This window comes from Balaenoptera physalus, assembly GCF_965194825.1.
Source record: "Balaenoptera physalus genome assembly, chromosome: 1".
Lineage (NCBI taxonomy): Eukaryota > Metazoa > Chordata > Mammalia > Artiodactyla > Balaenopteridae > Balaenoptera > Balaenoptera physalus.
Genome location: NC_138882.1, coordinates 110,304,881 through 110,325,460, shown reverse-complemented (window position 1 = coordinate 110,325,460; position 20,580 = coordinate 110,304,881). Strand labels below are relative to the sequence as shown.

General features: G+C 33.0%; 1 protein-coding gene and 1 pseudogene across 6 annotated transcripts in view; both read right to left on the bottom strand.

Moving 5' to 3' along the window:
- DPYD (dihydropyrimidine dehydrogenase) overlaps nucleotides 1-20,580 on the bottom strand; it is an 807,615-nt gene that overhangs the window by 672,883 nt on the left and 114,152 nt on the right. The gene's annotated exons all lie outside the window — the stretch shown is intronic.
- LOC309636499 (cytochrome c pseudogene) overlaps nucleotides 1-20,580 on the bottom strand; it is a 104,005-nt pseudogene that overhangs the window by 8,192 nt on the left and 75,233 nt on the right. Inside the window, exon 3 of the transcript XR_014268695.1 lies at nucleotides 1-20,580. This exon is cut by the window's left edge and continues 8,192 nt beyond it. The product of XR_014268695.1 is annotated as a cytochrome c pseudogene (transcript).

The window sequence follows — 20,580 nt, the reverse complement described above, 5'->3', positions numbered from 1 at the left end:
TTAGAAATTTGGGGTTGACATGTACACACTACAATATATAAAATAGATAATCAACAAGGACCTACTGTATAGCACAGGGAACTCTACTATTATTAGGATATTATTTAGGATAAGGATATTCTGTAATATCCTAAATGGGAAAAGAATCTGAAAAAGAATAGATACCTGTATATGCATAACTGAATCACTTTGCTGTACTGAAACTAACAAAACATTGTAAATCAACTGTATGCCAATATAAAAGAAAATTTTTTTAATTAAAAGAAAAAAATATTCTGCTTGAAATGAATAAAACAAACAAAAGAAAAACAAAATTTGTTTTTCTCTAAAGTTATAATGACATGTAATTGCTTATATTCAACCAGTACATAAATTTAATAACCAACACAATGTGTTAAGGTAGACAGAGGGGGACTTCAACTTCTAGACAGAATGTAGTAGGTCACAGTAGGTCAATCGATGCTCGAATTGCCAAAAACTAGAAAAAGCTGAATAAACCACAAACATTTTCAGAGGCATCAGAGATCTGAAAAAGCAAGGAAAATTACACAAACTAAAGATCTTGAGAAGGGAGAGTGTTCTCAAGATGAGTTGAGGAGAAATTACCAAAACTTTTAGTGATCATTGGCACAAGGGAAGGGGTGCTATAAGTGGAACATTAAGAGGACAAACACGTCTGTCTCCCTGCTGGATATATGCAGAATTCTAGTGGTGTGTGGGAGGCTTATGGAGACTAAAAAGTTCTAAAAGGCAAACAGAAAAAAAAAAGGGACGAGGGAATGGGGCATGAAATAAAAACTGTTAGAAACAAAAGGAGAAAATTGACAAATTTCAAATCATACTAGAAGAGTTTAAAAACCCTCTCTCAGAAAAAAATAAGTATTTAAATAAATAAAAATCAGTAAGGATATTGAAGATCTAGATAACACTATCAACTGTCTCTAATTGACATTTATAGGACACTAAACCCAACAATTGCAGAATAAACCTTCTTGTCAAGTCCACGTGAAATATTCACTAGGCATAAACCATATGCTGAGATAGATATCAATTTTGAAAATATTAAAATCGTAGAGATTTTATTTTCTGGCCATAATCTTTTACAATTGATAAATCAACATTGACACATCTTGATCACCCAAAGTCCATAGTGTACTTTAGGGTCACTAAAATGTTCAGATCTTTTGCCTATTTTTTAATCAGGCTGCTTGTTTTATTATCATTGAGTTTTAAGAGTTCATTGTATATTTTGAGTAAAAGTCCTTTATCAAATGTGTCTTTTGAAAATATTTTCCCAGTGTGTGACTTGTCTTCTTATTCTGTTGGCAGTGTCTTTGCAGAGAAATTTTTAATTTTAATGAGGTCCAGATTATCAACCTTTCTTTCACAGATCATGCCTTGGTATTGTATTTAAAAGTTATCAGTGACTCAAGATCATCTATGTTTTCTCCTATGTTCTGGGAATTTTCTAGTTTTGCATTCTACATTTAAGTCTATGATCCACTTTGAGTTAATTTTTGTGAAGGCTGTAAGGTCTGTGTTTATATTCATTTTTATGCACGTGGATGTCCAGTTGTTCCAGCCCCATTTATTGAAAAGACTATCCTGTATCCATCATATTGCCTTTGATCCTTTGTCAAAGATCAGTTGACTATATTTGTGTGGGTCTGTTTCTGGGCTATCTATTCTGTTCCATTTACCTGTCTGTTCTATAGCCAATACTACACCACAATATTGTACCTAGAATGTCTTAAAATTGGGTAGTGTAAATTCTCTGACTTTGTTCTTCTCCTTCAATATTGTACTGGCTATTCTGGATCTTTTACGTCTCCACATAAACTTTAGAATCAGTTTGTCAATACCCACAAAATAACTTGCTAGGATTTTGACTGGGATTGTATTGAAGCTAAAGATCAACTTGGGAAGAACTGATATCTTAAGAAAACTGAGTCTTCCTATCGAAGAACATGGAATCTCTCCATTTATTTAGTTTTTCTTTGATTTTGTCCATTGGAGTTTCATAGTTTTCTTCATATAGATCTTATATATATTTTGTTAGATTTATATACCTAAGTATTTCATTTTGGGGGTTGCTAATGTAAATCATAATGTGTTTTGAATTTCACATTCCAATTGCTCATTGTTGGTATGAGAAAAACAATTGATTTTTGTATATTAACCATGTATCTTGCAACCTTGATATAATGTTTATTATATCAGAAGGGTTTTTTGTCAATATTTTTCAGATTTTCCACATAGACAATCATGTCATCTGTGAACAAATACAGTTTTATTTCTACCTTCTCAATCTGTATAACTTTTATTTCCTTTTCTTGTTTTATGCATTACCTAGGACTTCGAATATGGTATTAAAAAGGAGTGTTAAGAGTGGACATTCTTGCTTTGTTCTGAATCTTATCAGGTAGATCATCTTTTTATTTGGGTCTTTTTTTCTTTTTTGTTATTTAAAAGAATGATGTATGCATCCATTATCTTTTTTCTTTTTATTTATTTAAAACAATTTTTTTATTGAAGTATATAGTTGATTTACTATATCATGTAAGTTTCCAGTGTACAGCACAGCAATTCAGTTATATATATATAAAAAAATCATATTTAGATTCTTTTCCCTTACAGGTTATTACAAAATATTGACTATATTGATAGTTCCCTGTGCTATACAGTAGGTCATTGACGGTTATCTATTTTATACATAGGACTGTGTATATGTTAATTCCAGACTCCTAATTTATCCCTCCCACCACCTCTCTTTCCCCTTTGGTAACCATAAGTTTGTTTTCTATGTCTGTGAGTCTCTTTCTGTTTTGGAAATAAGTTCATTTGTGTCTTTTTTTTCCTTTTAGATTCCACATATAAGCGATATCATATGATATTTGTCTTTCTCGGTCTGGCTTACTTCACTTAGGATGATAATCTCTAGGTCTATCCATGTTGCTGCAAATGGCATTATTTCATTCTTTTATGGCTGAGTAATATTCAATTATATAAATATACCACATCTTCTTTATCCATTCATCTGTCAATGGATATTTAGGTTGCTTCCATGTCTTGGCTATTGTAAATAGTGTTGCTATGAACATTGGGGTGCATGTATTTCTTTGAATTATGGTTTTCTCTGGGTATATGCCCAGGAGTGGGAATACAGGAGCTCTATTTTTAGTTTTTTAAGGAACCACTATACTGTTCTCCATAGTGGCTGTACCAATTTACATTCCCACCAACAGTGTAGGAAGTTTCCTTTTTCTCCACACGTTCTCCAGCATTTAGTATTTGTAAACTTTTTGATGATGGCCATTCTGACCAGTGTGAGGTAATACTTCATTGTAGTTTTGATTTGCATTTCTCTAATAATTAGTGATGTTGAGCATCTTTTCATGTGCCTTTTGGCCAACTGTTTGTCTTCTTTGGAGGAATGTCTATTTAGGTCTTCTGCTCATTTTTGAATTGGGTTTTTTGTTTTTTTGATATTTAGCTGTATGAGCTGTTTGTATATTTTGGAAATTAATCCCTTGTCAGTCACATCATTTGCAAATATCTTCTCCCATTCTGTAGGTTGTCTTTTTGTTTTGTTCATGGTTTCCTTTGCTGTGCAAAAACTTTTAAGTTTAATTAAGCCCCACTTGTTTATTTTTGTTTTTATTTCCATTACTCTAGGAGACAGATCCAAAAATATATTGCTGCAATTTATGTCAAAGAGTGTCTTGCCTATGTTTTCCTCTAGGAGTTTTATTGCATCCAGTCTTACACTTAGGTCTTTAATCCATTTTGAATTTATTTTTGGGTATGGTGTTACAGAATGTTCTAATTTCATTCTTTTACATGTAGCTGTCCAGTTTTCCCAGCACCATTTATTAAAGAGACTTTTCTCCATTGTATATTCTTGCCTCTTTTGTCATAGATTGACCATTAATTGATTAATTGATTTAACATTAATCAATATCTTACCACTTTTATTCAACATAGTTTTGGAAATCCTAGCCACAGCAATCAGAGAAGAAAAAGAGATAAAAGGGATCCAAACTTGAAAAGAAGGAAAACTGTCACTGTTTGTGGACGACATGATACTATATACAGAAAATCCTAAACACACTACCAGAAAACTTACTAGAGCTCATCGATGAATTCAGTAAAGTTGCAGGATACAAAATTAATACACAGAAATCTGTTGCATTTCTATACACTAACAATGAAAGATCAGAAAGATAAATTAAGGAAACAATCCCATTTACCATCACATCAAAAAGAATAAAATACCTAGGAATAAACCTACCTGAGAAGGCAAAAGACCTGCACTCTGAAAACTATGACACTGATGAAAGCAATCAAAGAAGACACAAACAGATGGAAAGATATACTATGGAAGAATCAATATTTTAAAAATGATCATACTATCCAAGGCAATCTACATATCCAATGCAATCCCCATCAAATTACCAGTGGCATTTTTCACAGAACTAGAACAAAAGATTTTTACTTTTGTATAGAAACACAAAAGAACCTCAAATACCAAAGCCATCTTGAGAAGAAAACATAGAGCTGGAGGAATCAGGCTCCCTGATCTCAGACTATGCTACAAAGCTACAGTCATAAAAACAGCATGGTACTGGCAAAAAAAACATATGCAGATCAATGAAACAGGATAGAAAGCCCAGAAATAAACCCACTCACCTATGGTCAATTAATCTTTTTTCCAAATATAGTAAAAATGGTAAGGGTAGTTTAGTTTTATAATAAACTGTGAAACTGTCTTCCAGAGTGTCTGTAAACTTTCCCCTCAATTATGCTTTAATTGCATCTGACATATTTTGAAGTTTTATTTTCATTATTATTCAAAATGTTTTTTAAATTTCCCCTGTGATTTCTCCTCTGAACCATGGTTATTTTTAAATTTGTTGTTTAATTTCTAAATAGTTAGGCCACTGTAAGTAAGTGGCTGGAAGTAAGTAAGAGAGAAATTGGCTGGAAGTAAGTAAGAGAGAAACTGAGTCACAAAATATAAGGTCAGAGAAGCAGTCAAGAGAATCTGAAATACAAGGGGTATTTTGTAAAAGGGAAAATTGTAGAAATTTTCCCTTTTACTTTAGGTGAGGTAGGAAGCCAATGAGGGGTTTTGATCAGAGGAGAAATATGATCTGACAAATTAATAAGGTCATTCTAGCTGCTGTGTGGAGAACAGACTTTATGGAGCCCATTTGGAAGTATAGTCCACAACCTTGGCTGCATTCAGGAATCACCTGAGATGCTTTAAAAATATTGATGCTAACTAAAGCCTCCCCAACACATACACACACACACACACACACACACACACACACACACACGCACACACACACACTTCTCATTTAACTGGTCTGGAGTTTGGCTTAAGAACTGGAAGTTTTTAAACTTCCCTTGTCCCCTCATTGGTGATTCCAATGTGCATTCAAGGTTCAGAACTACTGAGTTTGAACATTCTGAATATATTTTTAAAGGAAGTAAACAATGTTTTCTGAGGAATTCTAATAGAGTGCAGAGTATGAGAAAAATGAAGAATAAAAAGAGTTAAGAATGACCCACTTGTTTGGCTAGCCTGACTTCTGGTAAACTACAAGGTGAATTAGTGGTAATGGAGAGGTCTAGGTTGGCTGAGGTTCCTTTCATGCACCATATTCCCAAAGAACTGTGCACCACAGTGGTTTCCCATTTATGTCTTCACCTTTTCTCTTAGCCTATAGCCTCCTAGCCCTTCTTCAGAGCTCAGCTCAATTAACCCCCTTGGGGAATCTTCCTTGTCACATCATCCTATAATCTACACTCTTACCAATACAATTCTCCTTTGGAGAATTATCTTAGTTACAATTTAATATACATTTATGTGATTATTTGATAAATGCCTACCTTTTCTCTCATTACACTATGATGATAAAGTTCATGAAAATTTGCTCAAGATTGTAACTCTCGTGCCTGCTTGTGCTTTGCACACTTAAGAATTTAATATTTAGGGCTTCCCTGGTGGCGCAGTGGTTGAGAATCTGCCTGCCAAGGGTTCGAGCCCTGGTCGGGGAAGATCCCACATGCCGCGGAGCAACTGGGCCCGTGAGCCACAAATACTGAGCCTGCGCGTCTGGAGCCTGTGCTCCGCAACAAGAGAGGCCACGATAATGAGAGGCCCGCACACTGCGATGAAGAGTGGTCCCTGCTTGCTGCAACTAGAGAAAGCCCTCGCACAGAAACAAAGACCCAACACAGCCATAAATAAATAAATAAATAAATAAATACATAAATAAATAAATAAATAAAAAAGAATTTAATGAATATTTGAACCATGTCTAAGAGTAGCTATCTCCACAAACTTTCAATGTCATTGTGTTTTCAGTGGCCTTGTATCTATTATACTAGAATCACCCTTTTAGATATAAATGCTACTAGAGTTCACAAATACATACATAGCTCAAAACAATAAAAAAATTAGTGTAATAACAAAGCCCTCTTTCTTATTCAAATCTTCTAAAATGCCACAGATGAGATTTGAGACTCTTGCATGTAAAGTATAACTTCATTCCTTTTTTTTTTTTTGATCAGTGTTGAATTTTCATTTCGGAAAAACACCAAAAGGAAAGCTATTGAGTGGAGTATGTTAAAATTATCCTTTTTTTAAAATTAATTTTTATTGGAGTATATTTGATTTACAATGTTGTGTTAGTTTCTGTTGTACAGTAAATTGAAACAGTTATACACATACATATATCTACTCTTTTTTAGATTCTATTCCCATATAGGTCATTACAGAGTACTGAGTAGAGTTCCCTGTGCTATACAGTAGGTCCTTATTAGTTATCTATTTTATATACATAGCAGTGTGTATATGTCAATCCCAATCTCCCAATTTGTCCCTCCCCCCGCTTTCCCCTTTGGTAACCATAAGTTTGTTTTCTACATCTGTGGCTCTATTTTTGTTTTGTAAGTAGGTTCATGTGTACCATTTTTTTTTAGATTCCACATATAAACAATATCAAATGATATTTGTCTTTGTCTGACTTACTTCACTCAGTATGACAATCTCTAGGTCCATCCATGTCACTGCAGTGGCATTATTTCGTTCTTTTCTATGACTGAGTAATATTCCATTGTATATATGTACCATAACTTCTTTACCCTAACTTCATTCTTAAAATTCAATAAATTGTACTATCAATCAGTATATTTAATTACACTCCAATATACACACAAAATTTTAAAATTCAATTAGAAAACATAACCATGTTACAAATATATATATATAACTTATCCTAAATTATAATCTCAAATTATAAATTGAAATTCAAATTTTATGTTAAGGCTCACTGTAATTCTTGATACAGATAGTCCTAATAAACTCTAATACCATTTAATTTCCAATCTAATAAAAAGAGCCTGAGGTTACTAATTTAAAGAAATTAATTAAAACCACAAATAAACACCTGATACATCTATATTTCAAGAATAGCAGTCAAGATCAAAAACTCACTGAGTATATAAGCTGAAATTTTAAAAAACCAATACAAGGAAATCATCCCTTGCTGATGGTAACTTGTTTCCTTATCAATAACCTCCTAACTGTGACTATTTCTAGGTTTTTAGCTTCATCCATTGCTCCTCACCACTGGTTTTGTTTTAATCTTCTCTTATGATTTTAAAATTAATAAATACATGTTAATGACTTACACAATTTTCTGCACATCGCTGGATTCTATCTAAACACTTTATACAAGCCATCTCTTTTACCGGGAGTCCTACCCCAAGGCACTATGCTCTGAACGCAGAAGTTGAGGGCAGTTCACCCCTTGACTCTGGCACCCAGCCCACACTTGGTATTTGGCAGGCCCCATAATTACACTGATTTGAATAATATAGAAAAAGGCTTGTTTACTTTTGTTTTTAGGAAACATATATGATAACTACAATCACTTCTGAGCACAAGATAAACCTGGAATGTGATAAGACATTCAAAGATATTCAATTGAATTATGCTACAAGGAACATGTGAGTGTGACTCTGTGTGTGTGTGTGTTTGTGTGTGATATATATGTTGTATGTGTGTGTGTGTATTTAATAGTTATATGTTTTCAAACACTGAGGGTTTCTTTCCAAAGTACATTTTAAAACCTGAGTACTGTAACATTAACAGATGAGCCTAGATTGAGTCAAGTCCAAATAATCTACCATGTTACATACTTATGAGGATATAAAATATAAAACTTGAGGAATTTATTCATATCCTAAATAGACTGTTTGGAAATTTGTGTAAATATACTACTTCTATGCAACATCATATATAAAATGTATTTATTGTTACATATAAGCAGATAAAAATAATAAATAATCAGAGGCATACAATAATTTAGCATGTTTAGATAATCTTAAGCTTGCTCATATATTTATAGGTTGCAAATAGTATGTATTAGTATTGATATAGTCAACATATCTTTCTGGAATAACTATATCATCTATAGAAATATATGTGACAAAAATACTTATCATGACCCTTAAAAGCAGGTAAATATTTTGGTGGAAGTGCTGAAAGGACAATCAATTCTCTAAAAATTTCAAGTGAGCAGAATAATCCTGAAGAAATATGAATTGCAAGACAAGTCTTGTATTACTACCAAATAAAAATAGACTTTCATTTTAATGGAATGACCCAACCTAAGCAATGATTCTCAGGCTTCAATTAATGGTTCTAACTGGCTCAAACTTGCTACTCAATGCTTTTTAATTATTTAATATATTTTATTCATATGCAATCATTTAACTATATGTCAAAACTAGTAATTTATTTCTTTACAATGAAAAAATTTCTTATCCTTGTTTCACTATTAAAAAGAAAAAATCTGATTCCTCAAACAGCTTTTTCATCCAAACTGTTTAAATTTCAACACAGTTCTTAGCCCTGGGTGAGAAATGTCTCAAGCAATATTCCCTTACAGAATATGAAATTATAAGCAACATCTAAGTGGATGAAGGAAGAAATGAAATATGAAGGAAAAATATGACAATGACAAATATAATACCAGTAAGTAATTTAACCTTATTGTAAATCATTTTTCTTACCCATCTTAAAAAAAAAAAAAAGATTGCTCTAAACTCTCCTCAAAGATAGAGGGAGATACTGGCAGGATAACTGGTTTGTAAACACAGCACAGATATCGACTAAAAGTTATCACCTATGAGGTCCAATGACAGACACCCATTTCCACTAAAACTTGATGGAAGTTGATGTTATGGAAGATTTCTAAATAAAATGACTACTATTATTTCTTCTATTTGCCAGCCAAAGTAATGGCCCTTAAAATGGGAGAGAACTATAGGGCTAAAAGTTAGGACATGCACTAAATTAACTAAATTTCTTAGGAGGTTTCTTGGAAGATATTAGGAAGACTGAATTTTAAACATCAGGAACATTTTTTTAAAAAGAGTACAGAGTATCCCATATGGCCTCTCACTGAATCCTAGAAAAAACTTCTTTGTGCACTAGAAGAAAAAGATTTATTCATTATTCACTGATTTATTAAGTAAATATTGATTGATTAAATTTTAAAATAGAGGTAATTCCTCAGAGAGTCCCATGGGTACAAAACTTTATAAAGGAGTTAAATAGACAAAAAACACATCACAATGAATTATTTTCCAATAAATATCAGCTATCATGTTATGTGCTTTAGTAGATGCCATGATTCTTCATCCATTTATAAAAATAATTGATAAACTATAATATCACAATGTTGTATTTTCATAGGTATCTCATTGTGGTTAACTAGTATAAAACCGGAGAGTAACATTATACTGTTTCATAATGTACATGGTTCTTCAACCACAAGCATAACAGATTAATGCTAACTGATTCAGTGGCATTGATATGGATACCTCATGTTGGCTGCATATTGGTGATTTTACAATTGCAACTGACGATTTAATTCTTAATCATGCTTGTTCACTTGCATGAGTAATCTAGGAAATGTAACTTATTCAATTTCAAGGAACAGCCCAGAAACTAAGAGATATGACACCTCAGTAAATGTTCTAAGTCACACTTATTAATAACATTGGAAGAGCTTCATAGTATTTTTACTATTAATCAGAGAAAATCACAAATTCATAATATAGGTACCAAACAATTCTTTGAAATTTATTTTAATTGGTTTATGTCAAGTTTGCTCTTAACCAGGGGTCAGTGAACTATGACCCATGGGACAAATCCAGCTGGCTGCCAATTTCCATAAATAAAATTTCATTAGAACACAGCCACAACAATGCAGCCACACTCGTTGGATGACATATTGTCTATGTGGGTGCATTTGCACTATACCAGCACAACTGAATAGTTCCAATTAGAGACCATATGACCCAGAAAGCTGAAGGTACTATCCAGACTTCTACATAAACGGTTTGCTTACTTCTGCTTTAGACTATCAAATTACCATGTTCTGTTTATTGAAGCAACAAATTCAGAAAAAGTAAATCTAACCAGTTAGCTATCTTCACCAACTGTCAGCATGAGACACTTTTTTTTTTCCCAAAAAATAGAGTAAACACAAACTCTCGATGGATAGAATTCAGTATACATCACAATAACCTGTAGAAATAATAGATAAGAAAGGGTAGAAATTTTCTTTTAAATGTAGTGTGCTGATATATGAGAAATGGTAAATAGAAAAACTAAACTGCAATGTATATCTTCTAGAAGAGAAGACTATTACAGAAAAAAATAGAATCAGCTATTGTGTTATATGCGGAATGAATCTAAATAAATTAGAATGAGCAATAACAAAATATACCAATGTACTTATAAACAATAATGAATTATCTATAAACCCATTCTATTATTCTTCTTAAGTTGTAGAAAATGCCAAATATAATTACAAAATGCGTATTCAAAACATGTAAACCACTAATTTTCCACTTGTAAAAGCCTGATTCAAAAAGCAATTTACTTTATGGTTTACTTAAGCTTTGTAACTACATTAAAATATGATAGTATATACACAACAGCTTGTTAACAAGATTATCATAACATTAAAATCATAATGTGGCACTTCAATTATGGATACTTAAAATTAAAGCTAATCCTCACAGTACCAATTTTTATCTCCTAAATAATTTTAGCTATTAGCTGCTCATTCAAAGTCTGTATCTAAAATGATAAGCATTCTAGAGTAAGACAGCTCTGTACTTTTCTTCAGTAGCAAAACAAAAGCTGTATCCTTTCTCTGCAGTCTTTAACACACAATCTTTTGCTACTAAGGGAAAAATGCAATTTTTTTTACCTTAGTTAAGGACTATCTATTTATGTTGTTGCTAATGTTGTTTTAAATAGTAACTTCTAATATAATAATACATATTTTCTGTTTTGGTTTTATCGTTCTAAATGTATCAAGTTGTCATAAAATAGCAGTTACAATATTAATTTGATTTTTTTCTGTAAATATTTCTTTTAAGAAAATATTGTCTAGTTACACAGTGGGCACCAGGGTGAAAGAACCAATGCTCGGATTAATGAATATGATAATGCATTTTATAAGTATATAACTGTATAAAGTCATGCCTGATTTACTTGTGCTGTTGTTTCTCAGAATTTATAATTAATAAGTAGGTAATCATTTCTCACATTCAAGTTCTAATTAAAGTTCAAAGTAGAGAAAAACAGCAAATTAACATAGCTCCTAATTCATATATGCCAATTGCTACCAAATCCATAAATAATCCACAGGTATTACATATATATTTGGTTTTATTAAACATTAGTGAAAATTAACATAGAACTTTTCTTCTATTTCCCATGAACGGTGAAAAAATTAAATTATCTTTGGCCCATTTGAAACTGAATGACAAATCTTGCTTTCACTCATCCCTGAAATGAATGAAAGTAACACTCCTAAGTTATGCAGTAAACAGATAATACCAAATGTATATGTGTGTGCATACATGTGTGCACATTTGCACACATGTGTAAACTGTGTGTATACATATGTATTCATAGTACACAAATTACATTAACTTAATTACACGGAATATATAATCAAATGCCATTAATTGCATATATTTTTACATAATTAAGCATTTTCCTAATGCTTAACCTACATTTTCTAAGCTGCATTTCAATAATGTTATTAAAGTAGTTTCATCATCATTATCTAGAAAAAGTGATGGTGTGCTTTTGTCTTTATATTTTATAAAATCTGAAGATATTCAGCCTGGTTGCCCTCTTTCTATGTTAGGTGACACAAACCACAGACACATGTGCTTATGTGCATAGTAGAGTATGTGCCTCTCTCTAACAGAAGTGATAAAGACAAGATATTCTCCTCTGCATGGAAGAAAAGAGGATACTCTTGTAACCTGCTTACTGGGGGCGGAGGGTGGGGGGTGTTTTCCAGAGATTCCTGCTGATTCATTTAGCAAAAAAAAAATTTGGAGAAATATAATTATTATAGGATCAAGAAATATGATTAAAATAGAAAGCTTACACATTGCTTCTGCATCCAATTTCACAGGTCAAACTTTGCATGTAGTTAAAACACACACATACACACACACGGGCTTTATAATTACCTTTATTTTTGTTAACTTTGAAAACAAAAATATCTTACTGATATTGAATCATATATAATCACTGATCATTATATAACATATTCAGGATTTTAAACAATTTGTGTTTACTTTTCATACCATTAAACAACCTGCTGCTTTCATGAGAAATATTTTAATAATTTCTCATTTTATTTATTTTATACTTCTCTTCAACACCACTTCAAATTTTCTCATGCCTTAGATTTGTTTTCTAAACTACTTATTCAATTCACTATTCATAAATATTTAGGTTGCCTTCTCTTCCCCCTCCTCTTTTTTTACCATTATAAAAGAATTTCATTGAAAGTTGTGCATAAAACTGTAATTCTAACAGATATGTCTAAAAAGCAAATGGATCTCCAAATTTCAAATGCTGTCACACTGCAAGATTTCCTTGACTGGGACAGGGAGATTCATATAGAGATAGAAATAAAAACAGAAATTAATAGAGATAGAGTACATATATATGGACATATGTATATATACAAACACATTTCTGCTTATTATATATACACATACACACACAAACTTATCTACAAGTGTAAGGTTAAGTAGGATAGTGGTAATATTCTTATCTCCAAGTCTTATTCAGATGGACAAAATTACTCATAGAGACAGTCTTTTACTTCAATTCATGTAGAAGTACCAGTTAAAGAAATACCAGTGTAGTTTAACCATTATGCTTAGCAAGGGATGCAAAATTAATATAACTAAAACAATAAAACAATAAGCAACTAAAACAATATCTAGGTACCAGGAGTAACACATCCCTTAGATCAGATGGCAAACAGCCTCAGTACCACTAGATATTAACACAGGAATGAAACTAAAGTTGTACTTTATAGACTAACACATCTAGAAGGGAAAAACTGAAAAATACTTCTTTTTAATGTCTTTGAATCTCTCTTCAGACCTCACTCTTTCAATGAAAAGTTTAGATTGCTATTTATATCCCTTCTACCTCTCAAAGTCTATGAGTCTAAAGTAAAGCAATAGCTTTAAAGGATTTTTACCTTTCGACTTAAATGATATTTACAATGTACTGTATCTCTTAAAATTATTTTCCTAATTTACATAGTTATACTTTCAGTTTTAACTCTGGATACTTGGCTGGGTTTATGGTACACCTACAATTACTATTACACACACCAGAAAAAAAGCCAAGAACATAAACTGTGCAACTCAACATCACCATCTAGTGACAGAATTCCTAACACGTGACAAAGCTGAGCAAAAAGGAATAGATTTCAGAGATACAATGTCCTGGTAGTTTATCTTTAGATTAATCACCTAAATGTAACAGCTCTCACTGAATATGTATGGCTGTGCAAATAAAATACTAACCCTTAATTGGCTATGTTTGTACTCTAAAATGTAATTTATATTCTCACCATAGAGGTATATCCATAGATCCCACCAATCTATATTTTTGTGTATTAAGTCATTATCAGAAAGCTTCGTATAGTTTTTTACATTTTTTTCTTAATGAACTATATTCTATATGTAACTTTTCTTTCAGATTTTGACACCCCATTTTCTTAAGTTATTCAACTGAAGTACCTTCCAATTTCATTATTTCTACTACACATGGCCCACTACTGCCTGGGTAAGTAAAAAGGTGACAAAAGAGTCACCAAGTTTTTTAAAAAGGTCCCACTTTTCCCCTTGATGTTTAGAAGTTATTACAGGGGCTATGACAGGTGCAAAATATAATACAGTAATCAAATCACTTTGGTATGATAAGAGGGTTGAATTGGCAGAGATAAGGGGAAAAAAATGAAAAGAAATTGAGAATTTCACCTCTAAATTCACTATTATCATACTATAGACAGAGATTTCACCTGGAGATGATACATTTTTTTCTGTCCTTAAAATTTTTTCATGTCATCATTTTCAGAAATCCTGTACAGTATTTCCACACAGCCATGGAACTACAATGGACTCTATAAGTTAAAAAAAAATATTCCCTCTGGCATTCTACATTCTAAGACCACACTGAAGTTTTCCAGTCAATTCCATTATGTATGATATACGTAATTTATCTGAAATAAGCACTATACACCATTCAATGGAAATAATGTATACAAACATTGTAATACTTTGTATCTTCATTTTCTTAATGTTTCATAAATTACAAAGCATTCTCTCCTACATTATTGCTGTTCTGCATATCAATCCTATTAAGTTTTTAATCTTATCTTACAAAAAAGTAAGACTAAAAAAGACTAATTTATCTAAAATCACAGTTGGAGTCTAAAATCTGATTTTTGCCACTTATCCTAGATTTTGTATCTTATTTTATTCTTCCCATTTTTCCTTCTTACTTCATTATTTTTCTTTTTTTCTTTTTAGATGGAGAATTTTAATTAAGTTGGCATAGTTAAGACCAAAAAGGGAAAGTGGACATTGTCAGTGTATCTTCAGCCCTTGCCTTAACAGGCGAATGAACACAACTTGAAACACAGGTGACTCTTGCTGGTCTATGAGACAGTGAAGGGAGCTTCTCAATATTTAAATATATTAATATAACCAGTTATAGAAATCTAAATATAACACCAATCTCCTATAGGGTTTGAGAAGGCATTCACCATATCCCTGAAAAGTTTAACATTCCTTATTCAAGTTTAATCATCTCTTTAGAAGGGGAAAACAGTGATAGTACTTGTTGAACCAGAATTACTATCAAAATTCAAAAAGCTGACCATATTTATTTAGCCACAAGCCAATCTTATTTAAATGAGGATAGAAATATTACATCAGCCATTCATGATCTGAATTCTAGTGTATGAGATCAATTTAAATATGGTACACATAAAAAGTCATGAGACATTTGTTTCATAATAAATAAGGCAGTGGCCAACGATTACGCATTAGTAGCTTTTTTGAGATAAGCTATCAAGTCTGCCCTTTCTCCCTTCTTCTTAATGCCAGCAAAGATCATTTTTGTTCCAGGGATGTACTTCTTGGGATTCTCCAAATACTCCATCAGCATCTCCTCTCCCCAGAGGTGATGCCTTCGTTCTTGTTGGCATCTGTGTAAGAGAATCCGACAGCCTGTCCTGTCTTTCGCCCAAACAGACCATGGAGATTTGGCCCGGTCTTGTGCTTGCCTCCCTTTTCCACAGTATGGAACTGGGCACACTTCTGAACAAAAATCTTCTTGCCCTTCTCGACATCACCCATTTTTAAATCGTTCTTTCTCCATGCACGACTCAGAGGTTCCCACTCACAGGCCGAACGTCCAGCTCTCTAATCCGAAGGACACGCCAGTCCGCGCCTATGTATCTCATTATTTTTCTAATCATTCATAATATGCTCCCATTATAGAAAATTTAGAACAGAAAATTACAAGCCTGAGAAATGTGTAAGCCCACCACCCAGATATAATAGCTATTTTGCTGTATTTTATTCCTATCTTTTTTCTCTGTATTCTTTATATTCAATGGAGATCATGTTCTACATGCAATTTTGTTTCCTGGTATTTTTCAGTGAACATGATGATACTCGTGCCACTCAAAAACACTGTGTTAAAGATCATTTTAATATCCAGATATAACTAAATACGCCACAATTTACCATTATGTATATATATTTATTGATATACCATATATATTATTTTATATTCTAGAAACTTCATTTTCTTATTGTTTCCTTAATAGTAGACAATTAGGTTTTACTCAATTTGTTTACTGTTATATTCTATAATTTGAGAAACAGTTTCAGATTGTCCATAATTTCTATGTCATGTGCATAGTATATTTCATGAAGTTAAATTTATATGAAAAGGGGTACGTTTGTTTCAAGGTTCTTAGTACTTATTGGTGCACTCCTTTCCTTAAATGCAGAAGTAATTTCAATTCCTCTTGATCTCTGAGAATAGGACAATGGCTCTTACCATTCCATCTCCAGCACTCAAAAATCTCCTCGCTGAACTGCAGTAACGTCAATAACCAAGAATTAGTACTTTTTATGTAATTTATATTTTGCTTGCCATTAGAGTTGAATATTTTAAGGGTTTCTTAATCATACTTTGCCAATTAACCACTGAGCTCCTAAATATTTTTGAATCTCTTACACACATGGCAATACAGAACACTGATGTTGTCTTTAAATTTTGTGATTTTTTTCCATATACAGAAGCTTTTTTAATGCAGTCAAATCTTAGTTATTTCCTCAACTACTTTTTGGATTATTATCTCTTTCCCCATCCAAACCTCAGAGATAGTCACTTTCATAGTTTATTGGACTGTGGCTGTCTCATTTATTTACTTTAGCTCTTTAATATACACGAAACTTCCTTTAACACCTGTGAGGTGAAAATATAAGGTGATTTCTTTTTTCTAAACAGCAAAACAACTGCCTCTTATACCATTTGCCGAGCAATTCAACACGTTCTGGATGACCGATGTACTCTAATGTAACTACCTCATAGGATCTTCATAGAATAGGTAATACACAGAAAAGTTCACAAATTTCCATCTTTATCTTAAAACTGACCACATTACTAGATTCTTTTATAAATTTCTAGAGTGTTTTTGTTGTTAATTCCATAGAGATTTCTACATACAAGTCATGTCTTTAGAAAATAATAGTCACCTTGTCTCCTCCATATCATATTTGTTAATTTTGGTTTTATAGCCATTACTATGTTCTGAATCCAGTTTAACTCTTCATTTCTTGAGAGTGTGCATGACGTGTATGTGTGATGTGTGTGAATGTGGTTTAGCCTTACCCTAGACTCTCCTTTGATGATAATTCCATCGGTGAGAGAAAGGTGAATGTCATGTTAGCAACTCAAAAACATCCCTCTGGGGCGTTGCTGTCCAAACCATAGCCACTAACCACGTGCAACAATTTACATTTAAATTAATAAAAATTAAATAAAATTAAGCATTCAGTTCTTCAGTTACACTAGCCACAGTTCAAGTGCTCAGACACACCATATCAGGGTCCCAATTTATTCTGTTGGAGAAAGTTATTTAAAATTTTTAAATCCCAAAATATGTTTCTCTCTGACACACATTTTCCTAAACCAAGTATTTTCTTAGGCATCTGGTTAGACTCTCGTCCTTTCTGATTCCATGCACTATCATTCGAAATCAGATGCCTTCCCATGGCTACAAATATCAAAATGCTTAACAAATCCCAGTCTGCAACCTCCAGTCTTTTTCCTGAGTCGCAGAGTTGTATTTTCCTTTGCCTACTGCAAATTTACGCATGAGTTTACCATAGCTATCTCAAATTCATCTGAAAACTAAAATCGTCTTACTTAATCCTCCTCTTCTTTTCTCTTTCCCTATCTCAATTAATGTATATCCAAATACTCAAAATAAAAACATTTGAGTTTAAACTTACACAGTGCTGTATGTCAATTATATCTCAATAAAACTGGAAAGGAAAAAAAAGTTGAATACAAAGTCAAAAAATTTTTTTGACTTGTCCTTGATAAATGTCCTTCTTCTTATTTTTTATCTTTATCAATAATTCAACAGATAATTATTAAGCACCTAATATGCTAATACTATGGTAAAGCTAAGAATACAAAGGAGAGCAAAATAGCAATCCTCCTACCCTCATGAGATTTACTGTCTAGTAGGATACACAAATAAATTAGACTTTATTCTGAAAGCATAAGAAAACTTTAAAAGGTTTTAAACAGAGCAACAGAGATTAAATCAAGTTTTTCATATACTGAGGCTATTAAGTCACAGAGTCTCATCAGATCTACCTTCTAAATATTTCTAAATTTCTCAAACACACTCTACTCTGTTGACCTCTATACCCTTCTACCTTTATCTTAGTGGGGTCACTGATTTCTCTAGATCTCTCATTCCCTCCACTGTACCCTCCACTCTACTGCCAAAACGAACTTTTGAATTATTTTCTCCCAGTCTGGGTATGAGTTAAAACCTAATAAAATACTTGTTTCATTTAGCCAGCACATTCCAGAGTAGGCTGTAGCCCCTTATACGTTTTAAACAGCCGGCCACAGGTCCTCACATCCAGGATTAGATCCACACATCTGGGATCAGGAAGAAGCACCGGAGGGGTCTAAAATGATTCCTGAGCTGGGACACTGATGAAAGAACAGGTCCAAGACTGCATGGCAAAGACTGCCCACGAACAGGGATTGGATGAGATGACAGAGAATTGAGCAAGGGCAGAGACCTCTCTTTTTTGTTCTAAGCTCATAGCAGTAGTAGAACCTTAATAAATAAGGAGGTAATGCCCAACTTGATGATAAGGCCCAAACACAGCAGCCACAAAATGTCACTCTTCAGATTCAGTCCAGTTTTGCTCCAATTTCTCCAGACTACAGACACACTCAGGAGGAGGGTACCACTGTGGGTGCCCGGAGCCACCTGAGGGCTGCAGCAGAGGTTAAGTTAGTGAGAAAAAAAGGATGTTCAATAGCCAAGCTATGTCATGCCCATGGACCAAGAGAAAAAATGCCATGGCATTTTTGGGACCAGGGAAACAACTCAAGTACTGGGGCTCTGAGTCTTCACATCAGGCATTTGATTTTTGTATCTGTCTCCCCAACTAGGCCATTAGCCCCTTGAGGGCAGAGATTCTCTTATTCATATCTGTAACCCCATTACCTGGTGTATTACAGAAACACAATAAATGTTTATTAAATAAATGAATGATCGTATCTATCCCCACATTGTATTTTCTTACCCTATTAGAATTCTAAAAAGCTGTAAAATAATCTTCATAGTTTTATCAATATATTTAATCCTGTCACCCCTTTCCTTAAAAACCACAATCACTCCTTGAAGTAATTTAAAGTATCTATCATGGCAAGCTAGACTCTATGTAACTGACCTCTAGAATATGGTAACAAACACATTTCCAACAAGCCTCCTGAGACCAGCCCCTGAGCTAACTGAAATTGTTGGCAAATTATTCATACCTGTCTCCCACTGCCCCCTCTCACACTCTGAAATTCTGAATAGTTCCCACCATCCCTGCCAACCTCGTACTGCTTTATTTATACCCAAGGATTCTTGGCATAAGGAGAGATACTACCAAATAATTCTGCCTATGTGAGTTTTGCAGGAAAACATACATTCAAAAAAGCTTGAAAAAAATTTGCTTTACATCAGACCATTTTACTGTTCTTGAAATACATCTTGCACTTTTGTTCAATACCTTTCCCTCTACCTGTAAAACTGGCCATATTCAAGGCCTAGATCAAATTTCTTATCCTCTCCATGGTTTTCTTTGATTTGACACTCTTCATGTAAGACAAAAAAAAATGATCATAGATGAGAGAACAATTAATTTTTGCCCCTTGATGCATTCTCCTTTTATTCTATTAGTCACATAACATTATAACTTTTTGTTTACATGCTTCCATAGTCTCACATATAAAGAATGAGCTCCTGCTGTATTTTCTAAAGGCAAAAACCAGAAGTTTTTTAAAAAGTGCTAGGCCCACAGTACACTAAACTGTTGAATGCTTTTGGTAACAAGATTATTTAGTTGTGTTTAGTGAATCTAAAGATTATGAGCGTGTGTATGTATGTGTAAAATATGCTGCCAATGTAACCAAAGTACATTACACAGCCATATGATTAAATGCTGATTTAAATTATCTAGCCTATTGCTTTATCTCATAGCATGGGTGGTTGAGAGGTTACTCCAAACAGGTAATACTTGTTTTTCTCATTAATTCATCTCTACTTTTTAAAAAGCAGAATTTTCGAAAATGGCAAGTATTACAAAATTTGGCAGAATTTAATAATCTCTTCCAACACAGTTCTCCCATAATTCAATTTGTTTTTTTTCTTGATGATGAATTTTCTATACTAATTACATCCTTCCCTTGTTCATTGTATTTCCCTCACTCACATCCATTTTCATTCACATTGCCCCTTTGCAATTCTTTCTATGTTTTTGGCCTTTTATTCAAAGCTTCAGAGCTGGCATTCTCTTTGTCTTCCTGTGGGTCTATGGGTTTACTTCAAA